Source organism: Chiloscyllium punctatum, chromosome 16 (assembly GCF_047496795.1).
Source record: "Chiloscyllium punctatum isolate Juve2018m chromosome 16, sChiPun1.3, whole genome shotgun sequence".
NCBI classification, from domain to species: Eukaryota; Metazoa; Chordata; class Chondrichthyes; order Orectolobiformes; family Hemiscylliidae; genus Chiloscyllium; species Chiloscyllium punctatum.
In genome coordinates, this window is record NC_092754.1 from 35,296,918 (window position 1) to 35,309,102 (window position 12,185).

Sequence of the window (12,185 nt, forward strand, 5' to 3'; positions counted from 1 at the left end):
AACACATCAGGGTAAAAGAAGAGAATGCAGAACATAGTGTTACAGCTACAGAGAAGGACCAGAGAAAGATCAACTCTAATATATGAGAGATCCGTTCATAAATCTGATCATTTATTTGAGGCTGTTCTGTAATCTGCTTATACGTGTTTTCAAAATTTTGTTTCTTCTGCCAAATGGAAAAGGGTAGACGAGAGTCTAACCAGGGTAGGAGGGGTTTCTGATTGTCATAGAATTTCAACAGTGTGGAAACAGGCCATTAGGCCCACCACGTTCACTTCAACCCTCTGAAGAGTATCACACCCAGACCCATTCCCCTACACTTACTCCTGACTAATGCACCAAACCTAAACATCCCTGAGCACTGGGCAATTTAGCATGGCCAATTCACTAACCTGCACATCTTTGGATTGTGAGAGGAAACCGGAGCACCCATAGGAAACACAGACACGGGGAGAATGTGCAAACTCTGCACAGACAGTCGCCCGAGGCTGAAATTGTACTCTGCTCCCTAGCACTGAGAGGCAGCAGTGCTAACCACTGAGCCACCGTGCTGCCCATATATTGGCCTTTTTCCAGAGAGAGCGAGAAGAGTAGTGGTGTCACTGAAAGGAAGGCTACTTTTTATGCTGGACAGGACTGCATTCACAACTCTGTATAATGTTTTGCGGTCTTGGGCTAGAGCAATTACCATATTAAGCTGTAATTCATCTGAATAGTATAGGATAGGAAATAGTTATTGCCTATGGCATCAATGTTACTTGTCAGCCCCAACCCAAACCTGAATATTTTCCAGGTTTTGCTGCACTTGGACATGGCGAGCCTTGGGGTCCATGGATTCTAACATCTATCTTACTGTGTTACCTTTTGTTATCATTGGCTTTTGTGAAAGTGGAAATGTTGGCAAATTAACGAAATAATTAAGTCACTGGGAGGTGAACTTGTGATTATGTGCACATGGTTCATGACGAATAAATACATAAATCAAAACTGAAATTGCATTTGCAAATTCAAGCTAACACAGTAAATGTATGTAACTTGCTACTGGCTACAATGTCTCTTTATCGCTACCACCTCATTAGCACCAAAACCCATGATACTAAGTAGTACAGCTCACAAATTCTCAATATCGATTCCCAAGTTGTGCTTTGTAATTGATCTCTTCTAGTGCAGTATTTGGAAAGCATATTTCACCAAAGCTGGAAACTAGGAAAGGGACAAACTAGTCAAACCTCAGTGTGATCATTTTCCAGTAACTTGTGCTGTATGTTGAACATGGGGCGGAAATGATATCAGGCTAACAATAAAGTCCTGCATAATTGATTAAACAGGCCATGCCCATTATGTGGGGTCTTGCATGCAGAATGCTTCATGGAAAGTTCCCGAAGGACAGCTAACCTCCAGGGAAAAGTATCTCTGTTATAGCTAACAATTTCAGCAATGGAGAGGCAACTGTGGATTAAGAAGAACAAATCAGAAGAAGCATTATATGCAAGAAATGAATGAGTTGAAAAACATAGTTTTGTAGAGTGGCATTAAATCTCAAACAAAAGTTACGTAAAGAATAGCATCAACCACAGATTAGAATATCAAATTCTTTTCTCGCACTTGCATGTGTGCCCTTTAATATAGAAAATGTACACCACTAGCTTTATAAACTACAATTTTGCTACACAATATCTCTTTTAAGATTGACAAAGGTGAGAATTATGTTGTGGCATTATGTTTAATTACACCAAATATGCAGTTAAAATATGTGTTTGCATAATGAAACATCAAGTCAAATTGCTTTCATAGTTTATAGTTTCAAACGTAACAAAAATATTTCTATCATGAACAATTTAGAGTGACAACTTTGCCTTGGCTTGAGACATTTGTTCATTCATTCCTCCTTAAATAGATTTAGTTTTAAACGTCAGTTTTTAACCTATAGTTCAAAAAGATGACTTTTCTGGGAGCCTTGATCGTTTACTTGCAGCCTTGCTCTTTAGACAGCCAGATGTTTCTTTGAATAAGTCTGTGACTTGAAGATTCTGGTAACTGAAATTTTTGTTTAGCTGACTGCAAGTCTTCACAAATAAGTCCAGGCTCTGTCACTTTTTGACTTGACGCCTTAGAAATTAATTGATTAGTGTCAACCAGTGCTACTTCTGTCTGCAAGTGTGTGAGGCACAAGAATTAGCAAAGAGAATGTACATAACAAAGAATTAATGGTATCTGAAAAATTGGTATGAAATACTTGAGAGGTTTGGAGGAAGATTGCTGTAGTTGCGGAAGCTTTCATCATTAATTTCTCTTTTTTTTTCCAAGTTCGTCTGATGGGATTGTTTTTGAGGGTGGATGAAGGGACAGTGGTCGACATTTTACCTGTAATGAAATACACATTTTTTTAGTCTGTGACATGCAATTTTCTGATGGAATTCTCCAAACTTTCTTGAATGAATGTGGCTGTAACAATACTGACAAAGAACCTGCTTAGTCAGCAACCTATACATCACTTGAATATTCGATGCATTTAATCACTGGTGCTCAAAAGGCAGCAGACACTGTCCTAATTACAAAATGCACTGCAGCAACTCTCCAAGATTGTCAGAATCACAGGAACACAGGATTGTAAGGTTTTATTACTACACTAAAGGAGGCCAATCAGCCCATTCTTTCTGTACTGGCTCTCCAAAAGAGCATTTCACTCAGTGCCATTTTACTGCTTAATCCCCATCACTCTGTGCATTCTTCTTTTCCAAAGACAACAGTCTCAGTTCCTTTTGAATGCTTTGATTGAACCTGACTCCACCATAATCTCATACAGTGCATTCCAGACCTTAAGCACTAGCTGATTGAAAAACATTTTGCTTCTTTAGCCAATTATTTTAAATCTGTGCCTTTTTGTTCTCAATCCCTTTAAGAGTGGGTGCAGTTTCTCTCTCCCTATTTTGTTCAGACTCTTCATGATTTTGAATGCTTCTATCAAACTGCTTCTTAGCCTTCTTTTTCTCCAAGTCAGAAATGCCTAACTACTTCAATCTGTCTTCAAAACAGAAATTCCTCATCCTACACAGCACATTTCAAATCTGTGACCTCTACCACTTAGAAGGATGTGACATGGGAACACCACAGCCTACAAGTTCCCTTCCAAATCTCTCACCATCCTGATTTGGAAATACATTGCTGCACCAATAGCATCAGTAAATCTAAATCCTGGAACACTGACCATGGCAGCACTGTGAATTTACCTACACCATATGAACTGCACTGGTTCAAAAAGGCAATTTACTGCTATCAACTCTAGTAAGGGTGGGCATCACCAATGATGCTAGCATTCCATGAACTAAAAAGAAAGATTGAAATTTCACATGTTCTTTATACCAGTGGTGTCTCATTCAATTGACTCTGGGAGCTACTGGATACCTGGCAGAGCTATTCACTTTAAATTCAACAAAGAATAGAAATTGTAGCAACTATAATTTCATTTTCAGATGTCAGGCTGGCCATATTTTTTTATCCATCCATCTACCTTTCCCATTAAAAGTTTTACATCTGTATGTTCATAGAGCAAAGTACCCAATGGGAAGAATCTTCCCTTCTCTGGAGTGGCTTGGGCAGTGGCAAGAAGGTAATGTAAATGCAGAAAGAATAGAAAAAACTTGACACTGAGAAATAAATTTCCCTAAGCTTTAAACAGTGACTTCATATTCTTGTTCTTGAACAACAACTTTATTTCTGTGTATTTTCTTGTCATTAATACCCCACTTTACCGTATTTCTATGCCACCTCCAAGTCTCATGGATGTAGGTTTGCCCCCTGAACTGAAGGTTCATTTTCAGATGTTTTATCATCATACTAAGTAACTTCTTCAGTGAGCCTTCAGATGAAGCATTGCTAATGTTTCCGGTTTTCTATTTATATGTTTGGGTTTCCTTGGGTTGGTGATGTAATTTACTATGGTGACGTCATTTCCTGTTCCTTTTCTTGGGGGGTGGTAGATGGGGTCCAAGTCAATGCGTTTGTAGATAGAGTTCCAGTTGGAATCCCATACTTCCAGGAATTCTTATGAGTGTCTCTGTTTGGCTTGTCCTAGGCTGGATGTTTTGTCCCACTCGAAGTGGTGTCCTTCCTTATCTGTATGTAAGCATACTAGTGAGAGAGGGTCATGCCGTTTTGTGGCTAGTTGATGTTCATGTATCCTGGTGGCTAGTTTTCTGCTTGTTTGTCCAATGTAGTGTTTGTTACAGTTCTTGCAAGGTATTTTGTAAATGACATTAGTTTTGCTTGTTGTCTGTATAGGGTCTTTCAAGTTCATTTGTTTCAGTGTGTTGGTAGGTTTGTGAGCTACCATGATGCCAAGGGGTCTGAGTAGTCTGGCAGTCATTTCCAAGATGTCTTTAATGTAAGGGAGAGTGGCTAGGCTTTCTGGATACATCTTGTCTGTTTGTTTGGGTTTGTTGCTGAGAAATCGGTGGACTGTGTTCATTGGGTACCCATTCTTTTTGAATACACTGTATAGGTGATTTTCTTCTGTTCTGCGTAGTTCCTCCGTGCTGCAGTGTATGGTGGCTCATTGAAATAATGTTCTGATGCAGGCTAGTTTGTGGATGTTGGGATGGTTGCTTCTAAGTTCAATATGTGTTGTTTTCCAGTAGATACTACATTGGACAATCAGGCAGAAAACTAGACACCAGGATACATGATAACATACCTATAGCATGTAACAGAGAGAAAGCGAGAACTGCAGATGCTGGAGAAATCACAGTCGAAAAGTGTGGCCCTGGAAAGGCCCAGCAGGTCAGCCAGCATCCACAGAGCAAGAGAGTCCACATTTCGGGCCTTCCTGATGAAGGGCTTATACCGAAAAGGTCAACTCTTCTGCTCCTCGGATGCTGCCTGACCTGCTATGCTTTTCCAGCACCACAGTTTTCAACACTGCATGTAGCATTTGTGGCAAACATGCTGAATGTGCTTCAACCAAACTGCCATGGCTGAAATTCAAAGGACAACAGTCCTTAACAGGATCAAGGAGGACCACAATCAGTTAAGGAGCTTGTCTGATTTCAGTCAGACACTTGGACCAATCAGATTCTGAGGAGCTGTATCTTTCAGGTCAAGTGCAACCAGTTCATGGATTGCAGGTATATCAGGTGGGCCATGGTCAGTATTTGGGCTTTAACAGTGTTGGTCAAGGGGCTTATCAGTTGCAGGTCCATGGAGTGCAGGGGAAAGTGGTTAACTCAAGTCTGCAGGTTCAGTTCATTGGGTCGTTGAAGGAATGATTAGTGTGAAACAGATAGAAAGATGGGACCTCAAATTATAGGAGGGAATGGAAACCAACAGCAGCCCTCAGAGTAAAGAGACAATGATTCTGGTGAAGGTGGTACAGCAATGTGGACCAGACCTCTTTAAGTGAGTTTTCAATATCTGGGTTGTTCCTAGTCTTGCAATGTGGCCCAGAAAGGGTATATGGCATGCTGTGCCCTTCACGACTGGAACCAACAAAGGGGCTGATGTCCTGGATGCAGAAACACTGGGTAATTAATGCCAATCTTCTGAAGTCAAAGATAAGTAATGTGCAAGGCAGCCAGATAGAGCAATGTATCACCAAGCCCAAGAAGGCTAGGCTTCATGATGAATGAACTCATTTTGGACTTTTTAACTGTTTATTGCTTTGTTAGTTATCTGGCATGCACCTTGCTGTTGATTCTGAGCATCAATGCCTACACATCTTTGTGCACATTTCCAGCAGATGTTGAGTGTACTGGAACTGAATTTCCGTGGCAAACACGTGTCCATGGAGACAGCCAGATATGTGCATGGTAGAGCCATTACAGAATGTCATGCGTGTTTGTGCATAAATGTATAGAATACAAAAATGTAAATCCTTCAAGTTGACATTTGAAGCCTCTTCTAAATCTAACTGAGGCTAACAATGAGAGAAAGCAATATTTTTGGGGTCACCATGTTTTAGAAAAGCTATTAGCAAAAGTACGGTCTACCCAATCAGTTGAGCATGAATGAACCCATGGCATTATTACTTTAAAGAAGGACAGAAATGCTCCTGGCCAACTGTCATCCAGCACAACCAATGGCGAATAACATTATTCGAGCTAAATATGGGAATTTACAAATTGTCTACTATGGTTCTGTATTAAATGACAAATTTCCTTTAAAAATAAATAAATTGGGTGTGAAATATATAGTGCTGTCTTGACAACACTAAAGGCTTTAGGTAAAGGCATGTTTTGGTAACCGTTCAGTTCCCTGCCATTTACGACTAATGATCCAATGTAAACTTTAGATATAGTGTTTAATTCTCTGCATTGATTGTAATAAACAAACTATGTTGAAAGTAGATACAAAGTTGTGTTAAATATTTTAGCCAGACCACTATATAGTGAGCAGAAAGGATTAATCTTTGGTGAGGGCACAAACAGTTTCAGCTCTGATGCCCTTCAAAGTAGTTTTCCTGTATAAAAACTGGGCTTAGCCTGTCGAAAGAGTATGAATATAATCCACAGACTTTAGGAAAGGGTTAAGGAATCAAGAATGAGGTGAAAAAACACTGGAAAATATTTAACTTTCATCTTTGCTTGCCAAGTCCCACGAACTAATAGCATTGTGTTTGTTGAAATTGTCAAAGCTTCCCCAAGGATACTGTATTTTCGCCTGAGAATTACCTTGTACTTTTGTATTCTCTACCATAAAGACCAAAATACCTTTTACATCATAATGCATAAAACACTTGTCTTTTCACATTTATAGGCAAACAGAACTAATCTTTTTATATTCAGACACTGGGTGTGGGTGTTGATGAGTCAGACCTAATTGTCCTGGAGAAATTGATGAATGCTGCCTTCATGAACCATTGTATTCCTTCAGGTTGCGGCTGTCACATGTATCCCATCATTGCAAACAACGCAGCCTTAGCTCATTGTGAAATAATTGAGATTATAACTTTCCAGTATTATCATAGTAAGATGTTGCTGAAGCTTTCTGCCTTAATGCAAATGCACTTAATCAAAATCTAAGAGGCATTCTAAACACACAAGCTTATGATCATAATTCAGAATTCAGCTTCATGTTTACTATTCTTCTATCTTGATCATTGTTATGCTTTATTAAACTAAGTTATTAGGATACACAAAATTTTACTTTGAATACATTTTAATTTTGCTTTGCTGCATGGAGATAGACTTTCAAATGCTTGCACTTACAATATACACATTGTTCTTCTCTGTTTGAATAATCACTATCTTCACTGTCTGCTATTTAAACTCTATATCCATTGATACTTTTAGCTAACTCAGTCATGAAAGCTCCAATTGTCCTAACATTCAGCAGCTTTGGGAGGGAGGGAGTGCCAAATTGTTACTAACCTTGTGTATAATGTCATTCTCTTCTGAACAGTCTATCACTAATTTTAAGATCATATCCTTGTGTTCTTGATTTTCCCCAGCAGAGGAAATTGCTTCTCTGTACCCACTCTGTTAAATTCTTTAAATTAATTAAAACATGATGTCACAATCTGATATTGTAAATTAACCCTATTACAACTGAATTTAGTAAACTGCAATGAATAAATGGTTAAAGTAATGTTCCAGTAGCTGATCAGAAGCAGGTGGATTAATGGCTCATACAGAAGGACTACATTTCTTTCAAATGCAGCATATCATCCATATTGCTTTGAAATGACCGCTAAGTGATGGTGAAATTCATGAGTGGGGCTTGAATCCACAGCTTTCTAAACAATGAGTGTTACAAAACAAAAAGTCAAGTTGACATTAAGAATTGGAATATAATGCATAGTAAAGATTACAGTAATCATGGTCTAGTTTTACAATTTCTTAATGACTGTTTTGAAGATCCTAGGATCAGCATTGTCATAAAACCTAACTCACCTCGGCCACAAAACTATTGTAACTAGAAAAACAGATCAAATGTTGGGGATTCTGTAGCAAGCAGCTCACCACTTGTCCACTGTTGATGACGAATAAGTCAGGGATGTCGTGGAATACTCTCATTTTCCAAGCCTGCAACCTCAACCAACCAGAAGAACATGGGCAGCAGACAAATGTGAACACTGCCACCTGCAACTTGCCCTCCACACTTCACATCACCTTGACTAAAGAGCTATATCACTGAGTCCATCTCCTCGAATCCTATTGAAAACAGCGCTGTGAATGTCCTTACACCAAATGGACTGCAGCGTTCAATAAGTGCTTTCTAACACCTTGCAGGTGCAATTACGTTTGGGAAATGAATATTGATTTCACTGCAATGTCCATGCTCATGAACAAATACGGAGGAGGAAGAAACTAATGTAATATTTGTCAAGACGAAATTTGTAAATGCTGAAAATCTGAAAATGAAACAGAATATGCTGGAAATACTCAGCAGATCTAGTACGACCTGTGGTGAGAGCAGAACTAACATTTCAGATGTGTGACCTTTCATAGGAACTGGGAAAAGTTAGAAATGCAGTTGATTTTGAGGAAGTGAAGAGGGGAGACAAGTGTTGGGTATGGGGAAACGTGACGATTATCAGAAAGAAAGGCCTGTGATAAAGTGGCAAGAAGATTTGATGGAGTAATACCAAAGAAAGTGGAATGGGACTAGTAGATTAACAACAGAATTGTCTGTGGTGTAAACGGCCAGATCCTGAATGGCTGTAATCTGAAAAGAATGGATGAGAAAACAATAGAATAAAACCAACGAAGAAGCTAAACATGTGGGGATGAAAATTACAATTTAAAATTGCTGGAGCCTGGTAAGAAGTATGAGTAAAACTCTATTTCCCAATAAATTGCTGTGAGAAAGGAGACAGTAAGGTGGCGAGTACTGAATTTCATCAGCTTGCCATGATAACTTATTGCAGGAAAAGGTGATCTGTTTTGGGTGTGTATTCTTTTGTCAGAACTAAAAAATAACTTGTTTCACCCTCCAAGGATACTGCCTGACCTTCAAATGTTTCTTAGCATTTTGTTTATATTTCAGATTTCCAGCAATTGATTTTTGTACTGAGAGTGAGAAAGGTTGTAAATAATTTTAACATTACAAAAAAGAGCATCAGTGCCACTGGATACATTCCCAAATTCATTAGGGCTTAAGTTAAAATAAAGGAGAGCTGGCTGTGCTCACCAATTTGACTGACAGGTGATGCACATTAACAGAAATTAACCTTTAATAATCATTTCTAAGGGAGAAACATGTGGATCTAGGAATACTGTTCTTGGTATATTTATGTAAATATTCCTCACAGTAACAGACTGTTCTCTTCATTGCACTTCCTTTTTGGATCCACTTCAAGAAATCGTGAATCTGAGCTAGTGGAAACAGACCAAGTAAAAGTTAATTATCATTAAATTAAACCTGTAGTTTCCCAACTAATTTTCTAATATATAAATTACATTTAACTAACAGCTGAAAATTTATCCTTTGTCATTTCATGTGGACCATTTCCAGCTACAGCTGTTTAATGAGTGTTATTTTCTATTGGTTCATCTATGAAGACTGTTTCAGAATTTCTGTTGCCCAGTGTAATTGATACAAAGATGGGGACTGAATTGTTTTGAAATTTTAACCTCAATTTTCAAAGATATAGCCTAGTCTCTTAACTAACAACGCAAAGGTCAAAATGATATTGTCATTTTAATATTGTAGTATGTTTATTTCTGTTGCCTTCAAATCATTTTACTTTATGTTTTTTACTGAAGATTGTGACTTGTGTTAGAGTGCAATCTTGTTAGCAAATCTAGTTTGAAAGTCCTTGTCTAAATGGCTTTTCCAATGTGGTAACTAGTGTCAGCAGTGCACTTATAACTAATCGTGATTCTCTCCTCACCAGACCTTGATGTCTATTTGTATTTGTGACCATTATATTTGTTTTATAATGAGAATTCCATCTTCTTCCTTTTATCTGTATCCTGGATGCAGTGGGAACCACTGTAAACACCCCTGCCCTCACCCTTTTCTCCTCCCCTGCTCCCATCCAGCTCAGATCAATCAATATAACACTTAAATCTGGCAACCTTCCTGGTCAGCATAGATCAGCAATGCACCTGCTGCTATAATCATCTGCTGAGCCATTGGGAGGAATACTGTGCAAACCTTTTTAGCTCCAGCTGAGGACAATCAATAAATCCAAAGTAATGATAACAAGGTTATTTCAGGGTACAGTTGGAATGATGCTCTTGTCCGTAAACTTGAGCTCATGTATTTGTTGCCTGTCTCCTAGGTGGCAATGGTTGTGGATTCTCAGGATGCTGTCTAAAGAGCTTCAGTGATTTCTGCAGTACATCTTTAGATGATACACACTACTAGTTGTGTGTAATGGTGGTGATGGGAATCAAAATTTGTGGATGTGGTGCCAGTCAAGTGGGTTGCTTTGTCCCAGATGGTGTCAAGCTCCTTGAGTGTTGTTGGAGCTGCACCCATCCAGGCAAGTGGGGAATATTGCATGGCACCGCTGGTTTATGTCTTATAGCCAGTGGACATGCTTTGGGGGTCAAAAGGTTAGTTTCTTGCTGCAGGATTCCTAGTCTGTGACCTGCTCTTGTTGCCATAGCATTCATATGGCTACTCCAGATCAGTTTCTGGTCAGTGGTAGCCTCCAGGATGTTGATAGTAGGGGAATTGTTACGACATGGGAGCGAACCCCTCTTAATTAAACTAAACACCAAAAAAAGCTTACCTCGCCTCATAATTGTTAAAATATAAATGACAGAGAACTCCCAAATTCACCTATTTAAAGAAAAACTATCAATTTATTCTTTAACTCTAAAAGTGAACATTAAACAACAACTATTCACAACCCAAAGCCCCCCTTTCTCTTAAATGCTTATTAACAGCCTCTAACTCTATAACAATATGCTGTTCTCATAAAACACTTATTAAAATTACATTAACAATTTCTAAATTATACACCGGCTGTCATTTTCGGTGTCTTTCTTCTGGCTGAAGATCTCTCTGGATTGTCATCTTTTCCTTTTACTGCGAATATGTTTCATATTGAAACGGTACCCCGATAGAGAGTGTTCCTAATTTCTTGGATCTGTCTTGATGGCAGTTGCTATATCTGCAATTTTCAAAATGCCTGCCTTTTTTATATCCCCAACATCTGATTGTCTCATTGGTTCAACGTTGGCAAAACAATAAATTCAAACTCGATTGGATTTTAGTATCCTGGGGCATGATTTAAACTGGTTAAATTTGAATTGTTGTCAAAACAGCAACCAACTCAGGTATCCGTTTCACAGGCAAATGTTAAATATTTTCAATTTCCCAGTACTTTCTGAGATTGCTATCTAGTCATGCCACAAATGCGTGTAAACTCTCAGTTCCAAACAGCATTCACTCTCTCTTAAGGTACAGTACATGTATTTAACTTCATAACAGAATTACATGTCGGTAATGATATGAAATGTCATGAGGTGATAGTTAGATTATCTCTTGTTGGAGATGGTCATTGTCTGCAATTCTTGTGATACAAATGTTACTTGCCGCCTGTCGGCCCAAGCATAGGCATTATTTAGGTCTTGCTATATTTAGACATGGACTACTTCAGTATCTGAAGAATAGCAAATGGTGCTGACCAGTGTGCAGTCATCAGTAAACATCTCCACTTCTGACCTTATGCTGGAGGGAACGTCATTAATGAAGCAGATGAAGATGGTGGGACCTAAGACCGTATTCTAAGGAACTCCTGCTGTGGTATCCTGGAGCTGCAATGACTGAGTCCAGCAACCACAGCTATCTTCCTTACTGCTAGGCTTGGCTACAACCAGAGGAGAATTTTCCCGATTCCCATAAACTCCAGTTTTGCTAGGTCTTCTTGATGACATGCCAGGTCGAATAAATTATTGAAATCATGGGCAGTCACTCTCAAGTAATGAAGTCAGGGCTGAGTGGCCCTGGTAGAAGCCAAACTGAATGTCGCTGAGTAGCTAAGAAAGTGCTGCTTAATAGCACTGTTCATAATCTCTACCATCGCTTTACTAATCATTCAGTATAGACTGATGGGGTGATAATTGGCAAGTTGGATTTGTCCTGGTTTTTGTGTTAAGGGTATATCTAGGCAGTTTTCACCCTACCTGGTTGATGCTAGTGTTGTAGATGCAATAGAACAGTTTGCTTAGGAATGTAGCAAGTTCTAGAACAGTCTTTAGTACTATTTGCTTCAATCCTGTCATAACTCGCAG

General features: G+C 38.9%; 1 protein-coding gene across 4 annotated transcripts in view; it reads left to right on the plus strand.

Annotated features, from left to right (window-relative positions):
- The window catches only part of mtor (mechanistic target of rapamycin kinase), a 356,079-nt gene that overhangs the window by 291,724 nt on the left and 52,170 nt on the right, over nucleotides 1-12,185 (plus strand). The window lies entirely within an intron of this gene.